This window comes from Oncorhynchus mykiss, chromosome 3 (genome assembly GCF_057628025.1).
Source record: "Oncorhynchus mykiss isolate SJ-2025 chromosome 3, ASM5762802v1, whole genome shotgun sequence".
In the NCBI taxonomy this organism is placed as follows: Eukaryota; Metazoa; Chordata; class Actinopteri; order Salmoniformes; family Salmonidae; genus Oncorhynchus; species Oncorhynchus mykiss.
This window is the reverse complement of record NC_143024.1, coordinates 64,303,309-64,327,065: the sequence shown is the minus strand read 5'-3', so window position 1 is coordinate 64,327,065 and position 23,757 is coordinate 64,303,309. Positions and strand designations below refer to the sequence as shown.

The 23,757-nt window shown below is 41.0% G+C and overlaps 1 protein-coding gene across 1 annotated transcript in view; it reads right to left on the bottom strand.

Annotated features, from left to right (window-relative positions):
• Nucleotides 1-21,485, bottom strand: part of LOC110520178 (SH3 domain-binding protein 4) — a 58,493-nt gene extending 37,008 nt beyond the window's left edge. Inside the window, exon 1 of the mRNA XM_021597312.3 lies at nucleotides 21,331-21,485. The gene's annotated coding sequence lies outside the window, so the exon portion shown is untranslated. The remainder of the gene's footprint in view (nucleotides 1-21,330) is intronic.
• Between the last annotated feature and the right edge of the window lie 2,272 nt (nucleotides 21,486-23,757).

Below are 23,757 nucleotides of genomic sequence, written 5' to 3'. Positions count from 1 at the left end.
GAACGCTATGGACAGCTCATGCTTCTCTTATTGTGCTCTCTAAAACGAACACGTGACTGGCTCAACTGTTCTGGGGCACTATAGTAAGCTTAATAATGTAAAATATTTGTGACAGGTGAAATTAAGAACGCAATCTGCTTTATTGCCTAATGTATTGCACCAGTTGACTGCAGGTATTAACTTACAAGATTGCTACAAATATTCACATTTATTGAAAAACTCCTGTGGGTTTTTCAAAATACAGTATACCGCCCAACAGTAGTACAGTATATTTGTCCTACCATGCAAGTGCAAGAAAAGAAGAGACAGGCTGCATAATTAAAATAATCCCAGAATGTGTGCATCTTGAATTGGCACTTAATTCTCCACTCTACTGCAAAATCTAGGCTACTCTCTGTTATCAGACAATCTGCTGAACTTGAAAATTGAAAAAGGGCTCTACAGTTTTCTTTGCTTTGGTGTGAAGTTGAGAATTAGTGTGGAACTCAAGTGGACCAACTGAAATAGGGAAGGGAGGTGACCTTTCTTTCAAGTTTCAAAGGGAAAGAGTTCCCAAGTAAAACAATGCCTACAAAGGACATTGTGTATTGTGTAATAGCTCCAACAATCAAAACAATGAGAACCTTATCAGCCATCTACATCAAAACCACTGTCATTTGCTAACTGCCTCTACTTTTTCAAGATAATGTATTCAGCTATAAAGATATTCTCAATATATCATCATCCTCCACACAGGATATGGACTCAGACACCAAGGTGATGTGATTAATGTTCAATGTAGAGTCGTCCCTCTGTAGGAGAGTACGGGCATTGTGTTGTCTCCCTATAGACAGTGGCATTGCATTCCTGACTGACTGTGCACATTATACTCCAGATCTGATTAAAGAATGAAGTTGATAAATTTACTAGCATGATTAATTACATTGAAATGTTTACTGACAACAGATGGACCGAGCAGTCCTATGATGAGTTTTCACTGGTGTGTACCGCGTTTGTAAAATCAGATGTTGGAACCGGTTCAGGGAAAAGAACCGAAAACCTGAAAATAATGTAATTTGATGGGGAACAGAATCAGAACCGCAAACGAAAGTGATCTTTAATGTTGCGAAACAGAAACATTATTTTAAAATCATAGGAACCGGTTAGTAATGTGCTTTTACGTTCCCAAAATGTTTTCCCCGTACCACAAAAAAATAAAAAGCCTGTTCCACTGTGTGCCTGCCTGCCAGAAGATCTTTGCAAGCGTGTGTACCAGGGTTTCCTAAGGAAAATGTATCACCAGACACGTGACCGGAAAAATTTAAATTTACCAGACATTTGAGAAATTTACCGGACATCCATATGCATTCAGATCCGATCTGGTGCTGCCAGCGCCATCAACAAACGAGGGATATTGGCCAAATGAGCCACATTTACGTGTCCATAAAAACAGCATAAAACAAATTACAAAAACACTTTCTTGTATTTGATGTGTAGGATATGTAAAACTTTCTAGCCTATTTTATGTTTTGTTTTTTACTTTCCTAAAGCAATAATTTCCCACCCCTCGGTTCAGCTGTCAGATTTGAGGCATTGCATGCATAGGGCCTATAGGCTTAGGTGTCCACTGTGTGCATCACTAATATTAGTATTAGTGCATCACTAATACTGTATATATATGTGACAAGTTACTTGGCAGTGCGTACCGGTGCTCGACCAGTCGGCGAAAGCCAACATCACAGAAGATAGCCCTATTTGGTAAAAGACCAAGTCAATATTATGGCAAGTACAGCTTAAATAAGCAAAAGAAATGACAGTCCACCATTACTTTAAGACATGATGGTCAGTAAATCCAGAAAAATTTCAGGAGTCGCAAAAACCATCGAGCGCTATGATGAAACTGGCTCTTATGAGGACTGCCACAGGAAATGAAGAGTTACCTCTGCTGCATAGGATAAGTTGATTAGAGTTACCAGCCTCAGAAATGGCAGCCCAAATAAATTCTTCACAGAGTTCAAGTAACAGACACATCTCAACATCTACTGTTCAGAGGAGACTGTGGTGAATCAAGCCGTCATGCTCGAATTGCTGCAAAGAAATCACTAATTTAATTTAGCCAACAATTTTTTTTCAATTTAGCATATTTAAAGAACTAGTTTCGATAAATAAATAGGCTTACAGTAATAACAAAGATATACAATAATAATGTTAAAACAAATTATCATTCAACCTTAATAGCGCGTTGCACAGTATCCTGCATTTGGCCGCGCCAACGTTCTTCTCATCTTAGTCCACTACTATATTAAAACTTGTCCACATGGAGTACATTTCTCTTGTAGGCTTTTAATTATTATTTTTTAAATTTTACCCCCCTTTTTCTCCCCAATTTCGTGGTATCCAATTGTTTAGTAATTACTATCTCGTCTCATCGCTACAACTCCCGTACGGGCTCGGGAGAGACGAAGGTTGAAAGCCATGCGTCCTCCGAAACACATCCCAACCAAGCCGCACTGCTTCTTAACACAGCGCGCCTCCAACCCGGAAGCCAGCCGCATCAATGTGTCGGAGGAAACACCGTGCACCTGGCTACCTTGTTTAGCGCGCACTGCGCCCGGCCCGCCACAGGAGTCGCTGGTGCGCGATGAGACAAGGATATCCCTATCGTCCCCAAAAAAGAATGGTTCTGTTCAGAACAAAACGATGGGAAATTAATTTAGGTTCCAAATCGTTTGTAATAAATATGTCATACAGAATATTTGGTTATGTGCCGATGTTATTCATTTCAACTCTAGGCTTGAGATACTGCTGTTTTGGCAATAAAAGTGCACATCAGATATGTGTGGAACAATGCTGGCTTGCAGATGAAGTTGCCTGACATCATTTGTCATCACAGCTGTAAAAATGAGTGAGCAATGAGCAACAATTTCAAAATGCTAGTTTGAATATACACAGACAGTACATGCTAGCACCCTGTGTGAGAGCAAGACTTTGATAGCTGAGAGATTTGGGTTCATGTTCTCTTTAGCGCACAGTACAGAGGAACTGAGGAGGTTCTTGCCTCTGTGTTTGAGGGATGTTCGTGAACAGGAAGTGCCTGAGGAGCAGCAATAAGGAGGAAATGCCTTTCTGATGAGTGGCAACAAGATCCCCCATGCCTCCCACTACCTCCCTCCCATCCCTCCAATACCTCCATTTCAACTGTGACTAGGCTTGACTTGTTTTTGACTTGTGCATTGTACTCAGTTATTGTGATTAAACAGAAATTCAAGCACTTTAAAATCAAATCAAATCCAATTTTATGTCACATACACAGTGTAGCGAAATGCTTGTGCTTCTAGTTCCGACAATGCAGTAATAACCAACGAGTAATCTAACCTAACAATTTCACAACAACTACCGTATACACACAAGTGTAAAGGGATGAAGAATATGTAAATAAAGATGTGATGGTACAGAATGGCATAGGCAAGATGCAGTAGATGGTATCGAGCACTAGTGGCTAGTGATACATTTTTTTCATCAATTTTTCAATTATTAAAGTGGCTGGAGTTGAGTCAGTATGTTGGCAGCAGCCACTCAATGTTAGTGGTGGCTGTTTAACAGTCTGATGGCCTTGAGATATAAGCTTTTTTTCCAGTCTCTCTGTCCCTGCTTTGATGCACCTGTACTGACCTCGCCTTCTGGATGATAGCGGGGTGAACAAGGCAGTGGCTCAGGTGGTTGTTGTCCTTGATGATCTTTATGGCCTTCCTGTGACATCGGGTGGTGTAGGTGTCCTGGAGGGCAGGTAGTTTGCCCCCGGTGATGCGTTGTGCAGACCTCACTACCCTCTGGAGAGCCTTACGGTTGTGAGCGGAGCAGTTGCCGTACCAGGCAGTGATACAGCCCAGCAGGATGCTCTCGATTGTGCATCTGTAAAAGTTTGAGTGCTTTTGGTGACAAGCCGAATATCTTCAGCCTCCTGAGGTTGAAGAGGCGCTGCCGCGCATTCTTCACCACGCTGTCTGTGTGGCTGGACCAAAACAGTTTGTCTGTGATGTGTACGCCGAGGAACTTAAAACTTACTACCCTCTCCACTACTGTCCCATCGATGTGGATAGGGGGGTGCTCCCTCTGCTGTTTCCTGAAGTCCATGATCATCTCCTTTGTTTTGTTGGTGTTGAGTGTGAGGTTGTTTTCCTGACACCACACTCCGAGGGCCCTCTCCTCCTCCATGTAGGCCGTCTCATCATTGTTGGTAATCAAGCCTACCACTGTAGTGTCGTCTGCAAACTTGATGATTGAGTTGGAGGCGTGCATGGTCATGCAGTCGTCGGTGAACAGGGAGTACAGGAGAGGGCTCAGAACGCACCCTTGTGGGGCCCCAGTGTTGAGGATCAGCGGGGTGGAGATGTTGTTACCTACCCTCACCACCTGGGGGCGGCCCATCAGGAAGTCCAGTACCCAGTTGCACAGGGCGGGGTCGAGACCCAGGGTCTCGAGCTTGATGACGAGTTTGGAGGGTACTATGGTGTTAAATGCTGAGCTGTAGTCGATGAACAGCATTCTCACATCGGTATTCCTCTTGTCCAGATGGGTTAGGGCAGTGTGCAGTGTGATTGTGTCATCTGTGGACCTGATGGGGCGGTAAGCAAATTGGAGTGGGTCTAGGGTATCAGGTAGGGTGGAGGTGATATGGTCCTTGACTAGTCTCTCAAAGCACTTCATGATGACGGAAGTGAGTGCTACGGGGCAGTAGTCGTTTAGCTCAGTTACCTTAATCCGTGTAATCCATGATTAACTGTAGAACCCGCCACATACCTCGTGTCTGAGCCGTTGAATTGCGACTCTACTTTGTCTCTACTTTGTCTCAAAACCAATGGAATATGGCAATTAAATGGATACAGTACTATATGCTAAATTCACGGGAATATGATGGAATATATTTTTGTAAACCATTTTACTACCTTTGAGGCCTGAATACCTGTGGCTACCACTGAGCCTCAAATGTACTAAAAGCATGCACTAAATAATAGGTGTAAACGTTTCAGTATGTGTCCAGACTCCTCTGTGTCGTAAGTTTTATAACCAGCCTGTGGTCCTTATAGTCTGCAGAGAAATAGAGCTCTAACATAATACAGACATACACTCTTTATGGTACTATGTGGGGCTATATTGACCATTGGCAAGTCTGTAAAGATAATGTCATCCAAGACATGTTGATGAGAACCATAACAGACACCTCACTGTCTACATTGACTGATTTTGTCTGCGAGCGCTGACAGCTTCAGTACCTGGATTCTTCAGTGACATCAACTCAGTCTTACATGGTAGAGAAATAGGGGGTAACTAGCCTCCTGGGGTAACTGCCCCCTCCCCACCCCCTCTCTGTAATTCACATTAAGACCACAAGATGGGGCGGCAGGGTAGCCTAGTGGTTAGAGCGTTGGACTAGCAACCAGAAGGTTGCAAGTTCAAACCCCTGAGCTGACAAGGTACAAATCTGTCATTCTGCCCCTGAACAGGCAGTTAACCCACTGTTCCTAGGCCGTCATTGAAAATAAGAATTTGTTCTTAACTGACTTGCCTAGTTAAATAAACGTAAAATAAAAAAAGATGACCAACTCTTTCCCACTGCTCTTGCTCAACATTTTTTTTTGTCTGTGTCATCACAACTTGTGTCGATACTTCAACATAACGATTTTGTGGCAAGTTGATACATTTTTGGGACATTTTCAAAATGTTGTAGATATATTCCAATGACGTTGGATCTATAATTGTTTTTTAAAATATACAAGTGGGAAGGCCTTAAGATAAATAATCCACCTGTTTAGAGAGAGCGGGTAACTGGCCCCTGGGGGTTAGTTACCCTTTTATGGTTATGAATGTGTTTCTACCTGTCATTTAGACAATGCCTAGCCCAGATAGAGCTAGTTTATGCTAACTTGCTAGCTAGCAACTTCACAAGCAGTAAATGCTAGCCAGCTAACTAGTTAGCATAAGCTGCTAGAAGTGCTAGCTAGCAACCTTACCACCAGATTGTCTGAGGTAAAATACATTTAAAAAATATAACGGAACTTAATAGCAATTGTAAATGTTTCCACTAGTGACTGATAGCTTTACAGTTAATGTTACTTTATAGCATTTTAGCTATTTACATAACATGTTATGAGAGAGCTTTTCAAGTGGCATCTCTCAAAGGTGGGGACTGGATTAGGTGTGAGCAGTGCAGGAGGTGGGCTCATGAGTTGTACTCCAATTTTACTGCGTATAGCTTTATTTGTGACCTATGTACAAATTAGAATTGTGCAATAGCAGAGCACAAGAGAATTGTCACAATGTTACACTGAATTCATTAGTTAAGTTATTTTTATCAAATGCTATATTCCAATGTTATTTCATACTATTTGTTATATTTAATTCCAATTCTATATTCCAATGAATATTTTTTTAGGGGGAACTAAAAACAACCATTGAAAACCTTTTGCTCCTGAATGTAATTTTAAAAGACTACTGGGAGTTACCTCGGTGCTTTAAAAAAAACACCCTTTTCTAAAAAAACAGAATTTAATGAAATAACTAAAAAAGTGTAGCTAATTATTTCCCTTTAGAGTTTATTCGCCTAAGCATGACCTTCATCCACATAGAGGTCGACCGATTATGATTTTCAACGCCGATACCGATTATTGGAGGGCAAAAAAAGCCGATACCGATTAAATCGGACTATTTTTTAAATGTATTTGTAATAATGACAATTACAACAATACTGAATGAACACTTATTTTAACTTAATATAATACATCAATAAAATGAATTTAGCCTCAAATAAATAATGAAACATGTTCAATTTGGTTTAAATAATGCAAAAACAAAGTGTTGGAGAAGAAAGTAAAAGTGCAATATGTGCCATGTAAGAAAGCTAACGTTTTAAGTTCCTCGCTCAGAACATGAGAACATGTGAAAGCTAGTGGTTCCTTTTAACATAAGTTTTCAATATTCCCAGGTAAGAAGTTTTAGGTTGTAGTTATTATAGGACTATTTCTCTCTATACCATTTGTATTTCATATAACTTTGACTATTGGATGTTCTTATAGGCACTTTAGTATTGCCAGTGTAACAGTATAGCTTGTGTACCTCTCCTCGCTCGAACCTGGGCTCGAACTAGGAACACAACGACAACAGCCACCCTCGAGGCAGCGTTACCCATGCAAAGCAAGGGGAACAACTACTCCAAGTCTCAGAGCGAGTGACGTTTGAAACGATATTAGCGCCCACCCCGCTAACTAGCTAGCCATTTCACATCACATCGTTACACCAGCCTAATCTCGGGAGTTGATAGGCTTGAAGTCATAAACAGCAGAGCTGCTGGCAAAACGCACAAAGTGCTGTTTGAATGAATGCTTATGAGCCTGCTGGTGCCTACCATCGCTCAGTCAGACTGCTCTATCAAATCGTAGACTTAATTATAACATAATAACACACAGAAATGCGAGCCTTAGGTCATTAATATGGTCAAATACGGAAACTATCATCTCGAAAACAAGAAGTTTATTCTTTCAGTGAAATACGGAACAGTTCCGTATTTTATCTAACGGGTGGCATCCATCAGTCTAAATATTCCTGTAACATTGCACAACCTTCAATGTTATGTCATAATTACGTAAAATTCTGGCAAATTAGTTAGCAATGAGCCAGGCGGCCCAAACAGTTGCATATACCCTGACTCTGCGTCCAATGAACGCAAGAGAAGTGACACAATTTCACCTGGTTAATATTGCCTGCTAACCTGGATTTCTTTTAGCTAAATTTGCAGGTTTAAAAATATATACTTCTGTGTATTGATTTTAAGAAAGGCATTGGTGTTTATGGTTAGGTACACGTTGGAGCAACGACAGTCCTTTTTCACGAATGTGCACTGCATCGATTATATGCAACGCAGGATACGGTAGATAAACTAGTAGTATCATCAACCATCTGTAGTTATAACTATTTATTATGATTGATTAAGTTTAATGCTAGCTAGCAACTTACCTTGGCTTCCTACTGCATTCGCGTAACATGCAGACTCCTCGTGAGGCAAGTGGTTTGAGCATTGGACTAGTTAACCGTAAGGTTGCAAGATTGAATCCCTGAGCTGACAAGGTTGTTCTGTTGTTCTGCCCCTGAACAAGGCAGTTAACCCACCGTTCCTAGGCCGTCATTGAAATTAAGAATGTGTTCTTAACTGACTTGCCTAGTTAAATAAAGATTAAATAAAGGTGTAAAAAAATATTTAAAAATAAATAAAAATCGGCATCCAAAATTACCGATTTCCGATAGTTATGAAAACTTGAAATCGTCCCTAATTAATCGGTCATTCCGATTAATTGGTCGACCTCTACTGATCCACATAGCATTTATTTTCTACAAACATTGCTTTTTTGTGTCAGCAATTAGACATTGTTCTTAGAGGGGGCTAGTTACCCCTTAGTACCCTACTGAGATAATCTTACAGACAGTGAAGAGATTTTACTTGGTTGGTAAACATTTGACTAATAGCCAAACATCTATCTGCATGCAAACACCTGTCTTGCAAATCAGACATGGTAATACAATTTACTTCCAAAACTTTACAAAAAATGCATTAAAACTATGTTGTGGTTGTGTATCACATTGCAGATTCTAAAACTGGCATTATTCCTTAAATGGTTGTGGAAAACTGAGGGAAAATATGTTTCCTGCTAGCTTTGGCTATCCCTCTCCACTTCATTCAATCCACTTGCAAGCTTTGAATATAAACACATTATTGTACATTTGTGCAAGGGAAGAAGAGAAAAGGAATGGCAAGAATGTCTGGACTCAAAGAGATACCATGCCTTAATCATGTAAAGAGGAGAAGACGGGGAAAACATATATTTTTTTCAATAACAAGGTCAGGGTTAGAGGGTGTGTTCCCACTGTCATTTCAGGCAATTTAATCAGACATTTCAGTGGACTTCTCATCACAACGCCAGTCTTGCCATGCATGGAGTATGACAAATGGTACAGAAACATTATAATGAAAGGGAAAATGTACCCTCTGGTTTCTCTTCCTAATCTCACTTTCAACAACCTGCTCTGCTTGTTCCAGGTTGATAACACTCTGGTTGTGCACAAAGACCCAGAATTTCAGAGGCTATACAAATAAAGCAGAGAGAAATGTTATCCAGTTAATATAGTTTATGGAGATGGGCATTCAAAATATTGGAACAAATAAAAAACAAAAGCTACAGGGAAGGTTGGTCTGCTCCCTCTTCGGCAATCAATGTTGATTAAAACGGTTCAACACTTGGGAGAACATGCCCACTTAAAACCCACGATACAGAATGAGCCAACCTAACTTCTAGCATGAGTCACACCTGGTAATAATTGGCTATGATCCAATGAGTCAGAGAGTGCCAGGCTGCCCTGGGGCCAACGCAGCTGCACTGTCTCATGCCAATTGTGCCAGTGTGCCCTCTATGTTGTAATGCATGCATGTAACTAACCAACTGGACTCTCGGTTCAGCACTATCGTAAACCAAGAGACTGTGGCATGTTCTCACTGTGGGAGCATCTTATCTGGAATCACATGCACATTCATTCACACAATGAACTCCATTTAAATCCCGTTGTCACTCAAGAGCTAGCTAAGAGAAGGAAAAATAAGTTATGCTTGGGCAGAGACTTTGGCATTAAACAGATGACCTGAACAGAACATCAGAAAGTAGGCTGAAGATGGGAGATGGAGATAAATTCCATCCATCAGAAATTAAATGGTATCACCAAATTACAATTTCAAATGTCACACAGAACAAACGTCCTCATCTACTCATTATTGGTTGCACTATGTTGCCATTGATATCGTGTATCAATCAGTGGCGGTCAGTGCCATTTAAGATTAGGGAGGATGATTTTGTTAATGAGCATGGCCTTATTTCCATTACAGTCTTTCATATTCCCAGTGGCGTGTATTCATGGATGCCAAGGGAAGCCAGGCTATCCCAAATAATTGACCAAGCAAAAATAAACATATAAAATAATGTATCTTTCGTCTCTCTGGGTTTCATAATTTTCCTTAAATTCGCAGAGGCTGAATGTACGTCACCAGAGAAAGCATCCAAGCGAGTGAAACAGAACCCCTCTGTCTCTGTAGGCCATCTATGTGATGCTGTCTGGTCCAAAAGTGTATGACATTGTTGCCGACCGTAGCATTGAATGCAAGGGAAGCCAGCAAGCATCTGGCCTCTCTTGTTAAAAAAAAGTATAAAACAAATAGCCAATCAGCGTTGAGCTAAACTGAGTGAAATCAACTGTGAATGGTCCTGGCGCACCAAAAAAAGTGTCAAGGGAATCCAGTTTGGATTTGGCATCACTCCTATCAAATCGCATTGAGAACATACGTCATTGACAGAAACAACTTGAATTGTTGCATCTCATTGTGTTGTTGTCCTCCGGTGGCTAGCTAGCTAACTAAAATTGTCCCTTTCCTAAATTAGCCATGAATGGAGATGGGGATTTGGACTTGTGGTTTTACTTCATTCTCCGTACTGGCCAATGATTATAGTGGCGATTCTGATCCAACCATTAATTCATATATTGTGCCCCTGGCCTAAGAGGATGGAAGTTCAATATGTAGCTAGATGTAGAAAGGAAGTTAGGCTAGTGAGCAAGCATTTTAGCCAGGTAGGCTAGGACAAAACAAAATAAAAGCATGTACTCTATGACAGAGTGATAAACCTTTTCATCAAAATGAAAGAGGATGACATTGGCATTTCTCTACAAGTGGGGTGAGTCAACATGTTTTTTCTACTTGCTTGAATGTGCACACATATACTGTAAATCAGAACCATGGAGAGCCACATCAGATTTAGCTTATGTTGATTGGACTAAATAGCTTTTGGTACATCACTGTGTTAGAGAAAGCATTGGTTATTTGATGATGTTGAAATGTTGAAGTTGAAATGGTGCTGGAATAATTGAAACAGTTCCTGTTTTCTTTCAAATCAAATCAAAGTTTATTTGTCACGTGCAGTGAAATGCTTACTTACAGGCTCTAACCAAGAGTGCAAAAAAGGTATTTGGTAAACAATAGGTAGGTAAAGAAATAAAACAACAGTAAAAAGACACTATATACAGCGAGGCTATAAAAGTAGCGAGGTTACATACAGACACCGGTTAGTCAGGCTGATTGATGTAGTATGTACTGCTACTCTCTGTTCATCATATATGCATGGTCATTTTAACCATATCTACATGTACAGTGCCTTGCGAAAGTATTCGGCCCCCTTGAACTTTGCGACCTTTTGCCACATTTCAGGCTTCAAACATAAAGATATAAAACTGTATTTTTTTGTGAAGAATCAACAACAAGTGGGACACAATCATGAAGTGGAACGACATTTATTGGATATTTCAAACTTTTTAACAAATCAAAAACTGAAAAATTGGGCGTGCAAAATTATTCAGCCCCTTTACTTTCAGTGCAGCAAACTCTCTCCAGAAGTTCAGTGAGGATCTCTGAATGATCCAATGTTGACCTAAATGACTAATGATGATAAATACAATCCACCTGTGTGTAATCAAGTCTCCGTATAAATGCACCTGCACTGTGATAGTCTCAGAGGTCCGTTAAAAGCGCAGAGAGCATCATGAAGAACAAGGAACACACCAGGCAGGTCCGAGATACTGTTGTGAAGAAGTTTAAAGCCGGATTTGGATACAAAAAGATTTCCCAAGCTTTAAACATCCCAAGGAGCACTGTGCAAGCGATAATATTGAAATGGAAGGAGTATCAGACCACTGCAAATCTACCAAGACCTGGCCGTCCCTCTAAACTTTCAGCTCATACAAGGAGAAGACTGATCAGAGATGCAGCCAAGAGGCCCATGATCACTCTGGATGAACTGCAGAGATCTACAGCTGAGGTGGGAGACTCTGTCCATAGGACAACAATCAGTCGTATATTGCACAAATCTGGCCTTTATGGAAGAGTGGCAAGAAGAAAGCCATTTCTTAAAGATATCCATAAAAAGTGTCGTTTAAAGTTTGCCACAAGCCACCTGGGAGACACACCAAACATGTGGAAGAAGGTGCTCTGGTCAGATGAAACCAAAATTGAACTTTTTGGCAACAATGCAAAACGTTATGTTTGGCGTAAAAGCAACACAGCTCATCACACTGAACACACCATCCCCACTGTCAAACATGGTGGTGGCAGCATCATGGTTTGGGCCTGCTTTTCTTCAGCAGGGACAGGGAAGATGGTTAAAATTGATGGGAAGATGGATGGAGCCAAATACAGGACCATTCTGGAAGAAAACCTGATGGAGTCTGCAAAAGACCTGAGACTGGGACGGAGATTTGTCTTCCAACAAGACAATGATCCAAAACATAAAGCAAAATCTACAATGGAATGGTTCAAAAATAAACATATCCAGGTGTTAGAATGGCCAAGTCAAAGTCCAGACCTGAATCCAATCGGGAATCTGTGGAAAGAACTGAAAACTGCTGTTCACAAATGCTCTCCATCCAACCTCACTGAGCTCGAGCTGTTTTGCAAGGAGGAATGGGAAAAAATTTCAGTCTCTCGATGTGCAAAACTGATAGAGACATACCCCAAGCGACTTACAGCTGTAATCGCAGCAAAAGGTGGCGCTACAAAGTATTAACTTAAGGGGGCTGAATAATTTTGCATGCCCAATCATTTTTCATTTTTGATTTGTTAAAAAAAGTTTGAAATATCCAATAAATGTCATTCCACTTCATGATTGTGTCCCACTTGTTGTTGATTCTTCACAAAAAAATACAGTTTTTTATCTTTATGTTTGAAGCCTGAAATGTGGCAAAAGGTCGCAAAGTTCAAGGGGGCCGAATACTTTCGCAAGGCACTGTACATGTAGATATGGTTAAAATGACCATGCATATATGATGAACAGAGAGTAGCAGTAAAGTAAAAGAGGAGTTGGCGGGTGGTGGGACACAATGCAGATAGCCCGGTTAGCCACTGGCACTGGCTGGTCGGCCCAATTGAGGTATTATGTACATGAATGTATGACTATGCATATATGATAAACAGAGAGTAGCAGCAGCGTAAAAAGAGAGGTTGGGGGGGTGGAACACAATGCAAATAGTCCGGGTAGGCATAGGGTAGACTCCTGTTCAGGAGTCTTATAGCTTGGGGGTAAAAACTGTTGAGAAGCATTTTTGTGCTAGACTTGGTACTCCGGTACCGCTTGCCATGTGGTAGTAGAGAGAACAGTCTATGACTGGCGTGGCTGGGGTCTTTGACAATTTTTAGGGCCTTCCTCTGACACCGCCTGGTGTACAGGTCCTGGATGGCAGGCAGCCTAGCTCCAGTGATGTACTGGGCCATACGCACTACCCTCTGTAGTGCCTTGCGGTCAGAGGCCGAGCAGTTGCCTACCAGGCAGTGATGCAACCATGATCTCGATGTTGCAGCTGTAGAACCTTTTGAGGATCTCAGGACCCATGTCAAATCTTCTTAGTTTGCTGAGGGGGAATAGGCTTTGTCGTGCCCTCTTCACGACTGTCTTGGTGTGCGGACCATTCTAGTTTGTTGTTGATGTGGACACCAAGGAACTTGAAGCTCTCAACCTGCTCCACTACAGCCCCGTCAATGAGAATGGGGGCGTGCTCTGTCCTCCTTTTCCTATTGTTCACAATAATCTCCTTAATCTCCTTAGTCTTGGTTACGTTGAGGGATAGGTTGTTATTCTGGCACCACCTGGCCAGGTCTCTGACTTCCTCCCTATAGGCTGTCTCGTCGTTGTCGGTGATCAGGCCTACCACTGTTTCCAGGGAGTACAGGAGGGGACTGAGCATGCACCCCTGGGGAGCTCCAGTGTTGAGGATCAGCGTGGCAGATGTGTTGCCTACCTACCCTTACCACCTGGGGGCGGCCAGTCAGGAAGTTCCGGATCCAGTTGCAGAGGTAGGTTTTTAGTCCCAGGGTCCTTAGCTTAGTGATGAGCTTTGTGGGCACTATGGTGTTGAACGTTGAGCTGTAGTCAATGAATAGCATTTTCACGTAAGTGTTCCTTTTGTCCAGGTGGGAAAGGGCAGTGTGGAGTGAAATAAAGATTGCACCATCAGTGCATCTGTTTGGGCGGTATGCAAATTGGAGTGGGTGTAGGATTTTTTGTTGTTATTCTGTCTCTCACTGTTCAAATAAAATACTGAGGTAGCCATTTTTCCAATCACTTCTTATGAGAAAACAATTGCCTAGACGGATATATTATCGAACATATATGTTAAAAAAACCTTGAGGATGGATCCTAAACAACGTTTGCCGTGTTTCTGTCGATATTAATGAGCAAATTCTGAAAAAAGTTTGCCGTTATAGTTGAAGTATTTTTCGGTCTATTTCTCAGCCAAAACTGATGAACAAACGGGACCTTTTTCGTCTACAAAAATATTATTTTTGGAAAAAAGGAACATTTGCTATCTAACTGGGAGTCTTCTGAGTGAAAGCATCTGAAGTTCTTCAAAGGTAAATGATTTAATTTGGTTGCTTTTCTTATTTTCGTGAAAATGTTGCCTGCTGCCAGCAGAGCCTAGCATAGCATTAAGCCATGATAAACTTACACAAATGCTTGTCTAGCATTGGCTGTAACGCATATTTTGAAAATCTGAGATGACAGTGTTGTTAACAAAAGGCTAAGCTTGTGTTTGAATATATTTATTTCATTTCATTTGCGATTTTCATGAATAGGAAAAGTTGCGTTATGGTAATGCGCTTGAGGCCATGATTACGCTCCCGGTTACGGGATTGCTAGTCGCTAGAGGTTAATCAGTATCGGCTTTTTGGATTTAAGAAAAACTTTCAAACGAAAGAAAAGTTATTTGCCGGGAAAAATATAATTTGTCTTAACCAGCAACAAATTAACGCAATATATGTCACAAAAGGTCTAAATACATAACAGTCATGACATATTATGACTGTCATAACGTGTTATGACACTGGGTGTCAAGTAAAGTGTTACCAACATAGTAATTTAGCAGATTATAGTCATGTTTTTCCAGCAGTGAGTGCATACATTTTCGTACTGGTCACCTGTGGGACTTGAACACACAACCCTGGCATTATAAGGGCTCTGCTCTACGAACTGAGTCACACAGGACCCTTTGCACAAAGTTTTAAGTTATTTATCTATAAATGGTCATTTGAAGAAACAGCTATGCAAACTAGTTTTGTAGAGATTTTGCTCCAATTATAAAGCTTGAAGGTGACTGACATTATGATGGGAAAAGGCAAACATTTTAGATTATATGCTGTTCCGCAGGCCTGGCAGATGAATTATGCACACTGATTGTTATTCTCCAAGGTGTCCCTCTAATGCATATATGTGAAAGTAAACAAATAGAACAGAGGACAGACATGACAGCAGTCATCCATGGCTACAGTTTTTGTTTTACTGTTCGTACTGTGCGTATATTTGCATCAATGGTCCACAGAATTCAGGTTGGTCTCAGACTATATGTGACATAGTTACGAAAACCCGGGACACTCAAATGTGTATAATATGTTATGTTTGGTATGGTTATATAAGACAGAAGGTTACTTAAGGCAAAAAACAAATGATGGTGGTTGGTGGGGGTGGATGGGTGGGTGTTTACTACTTTTTAGCTACTTTACAACTTTACAGCATGTTAGCTAACCCTTCCAATAACCTTAACCCAACTCCTAACCCCTATCTCCTAGCCTAGCTAACATTAGCCACCTAGCTAACATTAGCCACAACGAATTGTAATTTGTAACATATCATATGAATTGTAATTCCTAACACATCACACGAAATGAATGATGAACAACCACAAATGAATACATACCATACCAATTATAACACATACTCATTTGAGTGTCCCGTATTTTTGTTTACCATGTTACGCCTACCCTAGCCCAATAATGGACTAAAGGAGCCTAACGTTACTACTTATAGTCCAAGAACCATACATGTTCTGTTTAGAAGCGAATTGGCTCTGGCAGCCAAAACAGCCAAATACTCCATCTAAACGTGAATCGACTCTCAATTGCGGTACGGTTCTAGAAACATAAAGCCCTCTACTTTCATCCCCTCAGCAGCCTCCGCTGCTGTGCACTGTTTTAACCCGTTTGTAACACAGATGCAGCGCCAGTATTTTTCAGTGACAACACGTTTGTGGCGGCAGTCTTCCATATACACACACAGGTGTTAGGAGACGCAGATAGTTAATTTGCACAGATAGTCAACTCTGTCTTCAGTCTGTTTTCCATTAACAAGCACCGTAACATGGAAATATGGTTGTGTGGGAACCCTATAAAAAGGTGTGTAGTAATTTAACCTTTTTCATTATTAATTATTTCTTGCTGATATGGCAGATAAATTCCTTACGTTTCCAAAACCATACCGACAGTGTCAGGGCTCTTAAAACTCCCCCGACCAGAAGACACTATCGTCAATAGTCACTAAAGGTTATTAGCATCTACGAATGGGCAACATCTACCCCAGTTTGCAGAATCACACCATACCTTGTTTAGAAGCACAGTAAGAGCCAAGTTATGCTTGATTCGAAATGTGGTCGGAGGCACCATATGGATATTTGAAGCAAGGCACGGCCAAATTGAGCTCTGTAACACGTGGCTGTGAGCCTCTCAAATTTTTTAACAATGTGGAGGGCTCCATATAGCTCCGCAGTGAAATTATTGGTTGACAGTAGGTGAGGGCGGGAGGTCCTGTACTACTACTTAAGTAGTTTACTATATATATTTGTGACAACTTTTACTTTTACTTCACTACATTCCTGAAGAAAATATTGTACTTTTCACTAGATATATTTTCCCTGACACCAAAAAGTACTTATTACATTTTGAATGCTTAGCAGGACAGGAAAATTGACTAATTCACACACTTACAATGCATTCAGAAAGAATTCAGACCCCTTGACCTGTTCCACATTTTGTTACGTTACAGCCTTATTCTAAAATTGATTAAATATTTTTCCCCTGCCTGGTACGGCAACTGCACCCCCCTCAACTGCAAGGCTCTCCAGAGGGTAGTGCGGTCTGCACAGCGCATCACCAGGGGCAAATTACCTGCCCTCCAGGACACCTACAGCACCCGATGTCACAGAAAGGCCAAAAAGATCATCAAGGACAACAACCACCCGAGCCACTGCCTGTTCACCTTGCTATCATCCAGAAGGCGAGGTCAGTACAGGTGCATCAAAGCTGGGACCGAGAGACTGAAAAACAGCTCCTATCTCAAGGCCATCAGACTGTTAAACAGCCATGAGGCTGATGCCAACATATAGACTCAAATCTCTGGCCACTTTAATAAATGGATTTAATAAAGGTATCACAAGTCACTAGTAAATAACGCCACTTTAATTTTGTTTACATATCCTACATTACTCACCTCATATGTATATAGTGTATTCTATACCATCTACTGCATCTTGCCTATGTCGCACGGCCATCACTCATCCATATATTTATATGTACATATTCTTATTCATCCCTTTACATTTGTGTGTATAAGGTTGTCGTTGTGAATTTGTTAGATTACTTCACTGTCAGAACTAGAAGCATAAGCATTTCGCTACACTCGCATTAACATCTGCTAACCATGTGTATGTGACCAATAAAATTTGATTTGACCAAGAACCCGATGGTCAATCCGACAGAACTCCAGAGTTCCTCTGTGGAGAAAGACAACCATCTCTGCATTGTCCAGAAAGACAACCATCTCTGCAGCACTCCACCAATCAGTAAAAGGCACATGACTGCCCGCTTGGAGTTTGCCAAAATCAAATCCAATTGTATTTGTCACATGCACCGAATACAATAGGTGTAGACCTTACCGTGAAATGCTTACTTACAAGCACTTAACCATCAATGCAGTTAAGAAAATATTAACTAAATAAACTAAAGTAAAAAATAATACCACAATAAAATAACATCAATGAGGATATATACAGGAGTACGGGTACCGAGTCAATGTGCAGGGGTACATGTTAGTCGAGGTAATTTGTACATGTAGGTAGGGGTAAAGTGACTATGCATAGATAATAAACAGTGAGTAGCAGCAATGTTAAAACAAATTGGGAGGGGGGGTCAATTCAAATTGTCCGGGTGGCCATTTCATTAATTGTTCAGCAGTCTTATGGCTTGGGGGTAGAAGCTGTTAAGGAGCCTTTTGGACCTAGACTTGGCGCTCCGGTACCGCTTGCCCCAATGATGTACTGGGCTGTACGCACCACCCCCTATAGCACCGTACGATCGGATGCCGAGTGGTTGCCATACCAGGCGGTGATGCAACCAGTCACAATGCTCTTGATTGTGCAGCTCTAGAAATGTTTGAGTATCTGAGGACCAATGTCAAATCCTTTCAGTCTCGAGGAGGAAAAGGCATTGTCGTGCCCTTTTCATGATTTTCTTGGTGTGTTTGGACCATGATAGTTTGTTAGTTTGTTGATGATGTGGACACCAAGGAACTTGAAACTCTCGACCCGCTTCACTACAGCCACAACGATGTGAATGAGGGCATGTTCGGTCCTCCTTTTCCTGTAGTCCACGATCATCTCCTTTGTCTTGCTCACGTTGAGGGAGAAGTTGTTGTCCTGGCACCACACTGCCAGGTCTCTGACCTCCCCCATATAGGCTGTCTCATCGTTGTCAGTGATCAGGCCTACCACTGTTGTGTTGTCAGCAAACTTAATGATGGTATTGGAGTCGTGCTTGGTCACGCAGTCGTGGGTGAACAGGGAGTACAGGAGGGGACTAAGTACGCATCCCTGAGGGGACCCTATGTTTAGCATCAACGTGGCAAATGTGTTGTTGCCTACCCTTACCACCTGGGGGCGGCCAGTCAGTAAGTTCCGGATCCAGTTGCAGAGGTAGGTGTTTAGTCCCAGGGTCCTTAGCTTAGTGATGAGCTTTGTGGGCACTATGGTGTTGAACGTTGAGCTGTAGTCAATGAACAGCAATCTCACATAGGTGTTCCTTTTGTCCAGGGGGGAAAAGGCAGTGTGGAGTGCAGTAGAGATTACGTAGACAAAAAGCACATGAAGGACTCTCAGACCATGAGAAACAAGAGTCTCTGGTCTGATGAAACCAAGATTGAACGCTTTGGCCTGAATGCCAATTGTCACCTGGCACCATCCCTATTGTGAAGCATGGTGGTGGCAGCATCATGCTGTGGGGGTGTTTTTCAGCAGCAGGGACTGCGAGACTAGTCAAGATCGAGGGAAAGATGAATGCAGCAAAGTACAGAGAGATCCTTGATGAAAACCTGCTCCAGAACGCTCAGGACCTCAGACTGGGGCGAAGGTTCTCCTTCCAACAGGACAACGACCCTAAGCACACAGCTAAAACAACACAGGTGGCTTTGGGACAAGTCTCTGAAGGTCCTTGAGTGGCCCAGCCAGAGCCTGGACTTGAACCCGATCTAACATCTCTGGAGAGAGCTGAAAATAGCCGTGCAGCGACGCTCCCTATCCAACCTGACTAGAGCTTGAGAAGATCTGCAGAGGTGTGCCGATCGCTGCCAAAGGTGCTTCCACAACATCCAGAGTAAATGGTCTGAATACTTATGTAAATGTGATATTTATGTTTATTATTTGCATACATTTTTTTTTTTACCGTTTTGCTTTGTCATAATGAGGTATTGTGTGTAGATTGATGAGGGGGGAATTTAATACATTTTAGAATAAGGCTGTAACGTAACAAAATGTGGAAAAGGTCAAGGGGTCTGAATACTTTCCGAAAGCACTATATCAAGAGAACATCCCTGGTCACCCCTACTGCCTCTGGCGGACTCACTAAACACAAGCTTCTTTTTAAATTATGTCTGAGAGTTGGAGTGTGCCCCTGGCTATCCGTAAATATTAATAAATATATTGTTATATTGTGCCACCTGTTTAGCTTAATATAAGGAATTGGAAACGATGTATACTTCTACTTTTAATATTCAAAACGAAATACTTTTAGACTTCTACTCAAGTAGTATTTTACTGGGTTACTTTTACTTGAGTCGTTTTCTATTAATTAAGGTATCTTTACTTTTACTCAAGTATGACAATTGGGTACTTATTCCACCACTGACAAAAGAGCATAGAGGAACGAACAGATAAATAGATTTACTGTTTAAAAAGGTTGTGAGATATCCCTCTTAGCATCCAATGCATAAATTAACATTCTGACCAATGAAGCTTTCTCTGCTATCAAGGTTTTAGAATAGAACGCAGTGACTCACAAAGGAAAATTGAATGCAATTTGGGAAAACTTAACATGAAGAGCAGAACGCGCACCATATCCACCCAACATAAATACCATTTACATATTGGGTGAGTTTACAATTTACATATTGGGTGAGTTTACAATTTACATATTGAGTGAGTTGGATTGTTTGAAACCATGGCGATTGCCAACGAATGTCACGCATGCGAGCCCAGTGCCGTTATACCAACTTTATATGGCGGGGAGAGACATGATTAAGCTACATCATAAAACATTGCAAATTGTGTTCAATGGATGATGCTGAGTGGAGTCAATTCTACTCAAGAAGGCAAAACTGGTTTTCTAACTGATGGGAGCTAAACTTGAGGTGGCAGACATACATTGTATTAGTAACGTGTAGGATGCGTGTCGTGGTACAAAAAAAACAAAAAGCAACAATGTAGCTAGAGCTAGTCATAAATTGTTACAAATTAGGACCGCAAAGACAGAAAAGCCCACCCACCTTTGCGCAGTAAAGTGTGCTCTGGGAGTAACGCCGCGTTCATGTGATAGTCGGAGCTACACAACTCGGACATATGAATTGATAACTGGATGAACGCGGCACGTGTATAACTACAAACAGTTAGCAAGTTTCAAATAACCGAGTTTTCTAGTTCTAGACTACCTATGAACGCGGCATTACCCCTCACCGAACACAGCTCCTAAAAATGTCCCAGCATTAAAAACGACAACAATTCCCATTGATAGAGCATTACAACTATATGGTCCACAATCTGAATGTATCTAAAGTTATTCATAAAATGTGGTAATAACCTGAATCTAATTGTACATTCAAGACAGTCGGAAAGTCGGTGCACTAGAAATATGTCCGAGTTTCAAACATGGAATTTCGAGTTGGATGACCGTTCAATACGATTTTTCCCAATCGGTATCGTTTTTTCCAGAGTTCTCTGTTGTCTTGAGCACATTGAAGTCAGAGAATTTCCAGTTCCGTGTTGTTTTGAACGCGGCATAAACTACGGGAACGCACCTAGATGATGCAAACAGTTTTGTCGACGTGAGCACTTCTGTTTGGGTGAGAGAATACGTTTAACATTTGAAAACAATGGAATAATAACTTTAAAATCTTAGCTCACCTTGTAAAAGTCCTGTGAATAAGTCCATTGAAATAAATGCATCAAATGGGCGTAGTTTTGCGTGCTCCGACTATCCAGTTGTAGCCTAGTGTGAGTCCACAGTCTTTGGCGAATGACTTCGCGATGGGAAGCGAGAGCAGGACCCAGGTGACGTCATGGCGAGAGGGAGGGGCGAGGATCTGAGGAGTTTCATATGGAAACGATGTCATTAGGAGTCAGATAACTTTTCACTGTCTTGGCTTTAGTGTAAAGAAGAAATATGATAATAGGCTGGCCTACTATTCTCATTCTCACCATACTACAATCTTGCTTCAAAATACCACATAACAGATACGTAAGGTCAATACGCAGAGTTCTCAAACTGATGTGAAAAGCAAATGTGTGAAATCAAATCAAATGTTATTTGTTACATACGTCGAATAGAACAGTTATAGACCTTACCGTGAAATGCTTATTTACAATGAAAAATATTTACTAAATAAACTAAAGTAAAAATAGAAGAGCAATAATAAAATAACAATAACGAAGCTAAATACATGGTGGGGTACAGGTTAGCCAATGTAATATCTACAGTACCAGTCAAAAGTTTGGAAACACCTACAATACTGATTCAAGGGTTTTTTCTTTATTTTGACTATTTTCTACATTGTAGAATAATAGTGAAGACATCAAACTATTAAAAAATACATATGGAATCACTTAGTAACCAAAGAAGTGTGAAAAAAATCTAAATAGATTTTAGATTCTTCAAATTAGACACCTTTACCTTGATGACAACTTTGCACAATCATGGCATTCTCTTAACCAGCATCACCTGGAATGTTTTTTCTACAGTCTTGAATGAGTTCCCACATATGCTGAGCACTTGTTTGTTTGGATGCTTGTCCTTCACTCTGCTGTCAAACTCATCCCAAACCACTCTCTTTCTTGGTCAAACAGCACTTACTCAGCCTGGAGGTGTGTTGGGTCATTGTCCTGTTGAAAAACAAATGATAGTCCCACTAAGAGCAAACCAGATGGGATAGCGTATTGCTGCAGAATGCCTTGAGTTCTAAATAAATCATAGACAGTGTCACCAGTAAACCAGCCCCACACCATCACATCTCCTCCTCCATGCATCACGGTGGGAACCACACATGCAGAGATCTTCCGTTCACCTACTCTGCATTTCACAAAGACAAGGCGGCTGGAACCAAAAATCTCAAATTTGCTATATACAGGGGGTACCGGAGCATCGGCTCTCAGACCAACAGGCTCCTAGACAGCTTCTACCCTCAAGCCATAAGACTGCAAATAGCCAGACTGCTAAATAGTCTATTAATGGTACTCTATCTGTCTGCACTGACTCGATCTTGCACTGACCCTACGCACAGTCAGTAGACAATGTATACACACCATATACACAATCATTCACATACACTACATTGACACTCCCACACACATTCACACGCATACAACACACACGCATACCGACACAACACAAACACACATTCATGCACATTACACATGCACACTCACACACTTTTACACTCATCATTTTCTGCTGCTACTCTGTTCTTTATTTTACTCTTATTATTATCTTTCCTGATGCGCAGCCACTTTACCCTGCCTTCATGTACATACAGTATCTACTTCAAATATTATGTAGCTCTGCACCAGTGGTGTAAAGTACTTAAGTAAAAATAAGTAGTTTTTAGGGGTATCTGTACTTTACTTTACTATTTCTATTTTTGACAACTTTCACTTTTACTCCACTACATTCCTAAATAAAATAATGTACTTTTTACTCCATACATTTTCCCTGACACCCAAACGTACTCAATATATTTTGAATACTTAATAGGACAGGAAAATGGTCCAACTCACACACTTATCAAGAGAACATCCCTGCTCATCCCTACTACCTCTGATTTGGTGGACTCACTAAATACAATTCCTTTATAAATTATGTCTGATTGATGGAGTGTGCCCCTGACGATCCGTAAATTTTAAAAACAAGAAAATCGTGCCATCTGGTTTGCCATATTTAAGGAATGTTTTATGATTTATACTTTCACTTTTGATACTTAAGTATATTTTGAAATTACATTTACTTTTGATGCTTAAGTATATTTAAAATCAAATACTTTTAGACTTTTACTCAAGTAAAATTTTACTGGGTGACTTTCACTTTTACTTGAGTAATGAGTAAGTGTCAGAAGGTGGGTGTAGCTGGTGCATAAAGTCAGGCACAGAAGAGCAGAATGAGTGAGCAACGTACTTTACTCAAAATAAAGGCACAAGGTAACAATATACTTGACCAACAATAAACGGTAATCAATTACGCACAGGTGAAAACAGCACCCGTCGAAAACCAGCCATAACGTACCAAATGAACATTAGAAACAATCACGCACAAAAACATGGGGGAAACAGAGGGTTAAATAC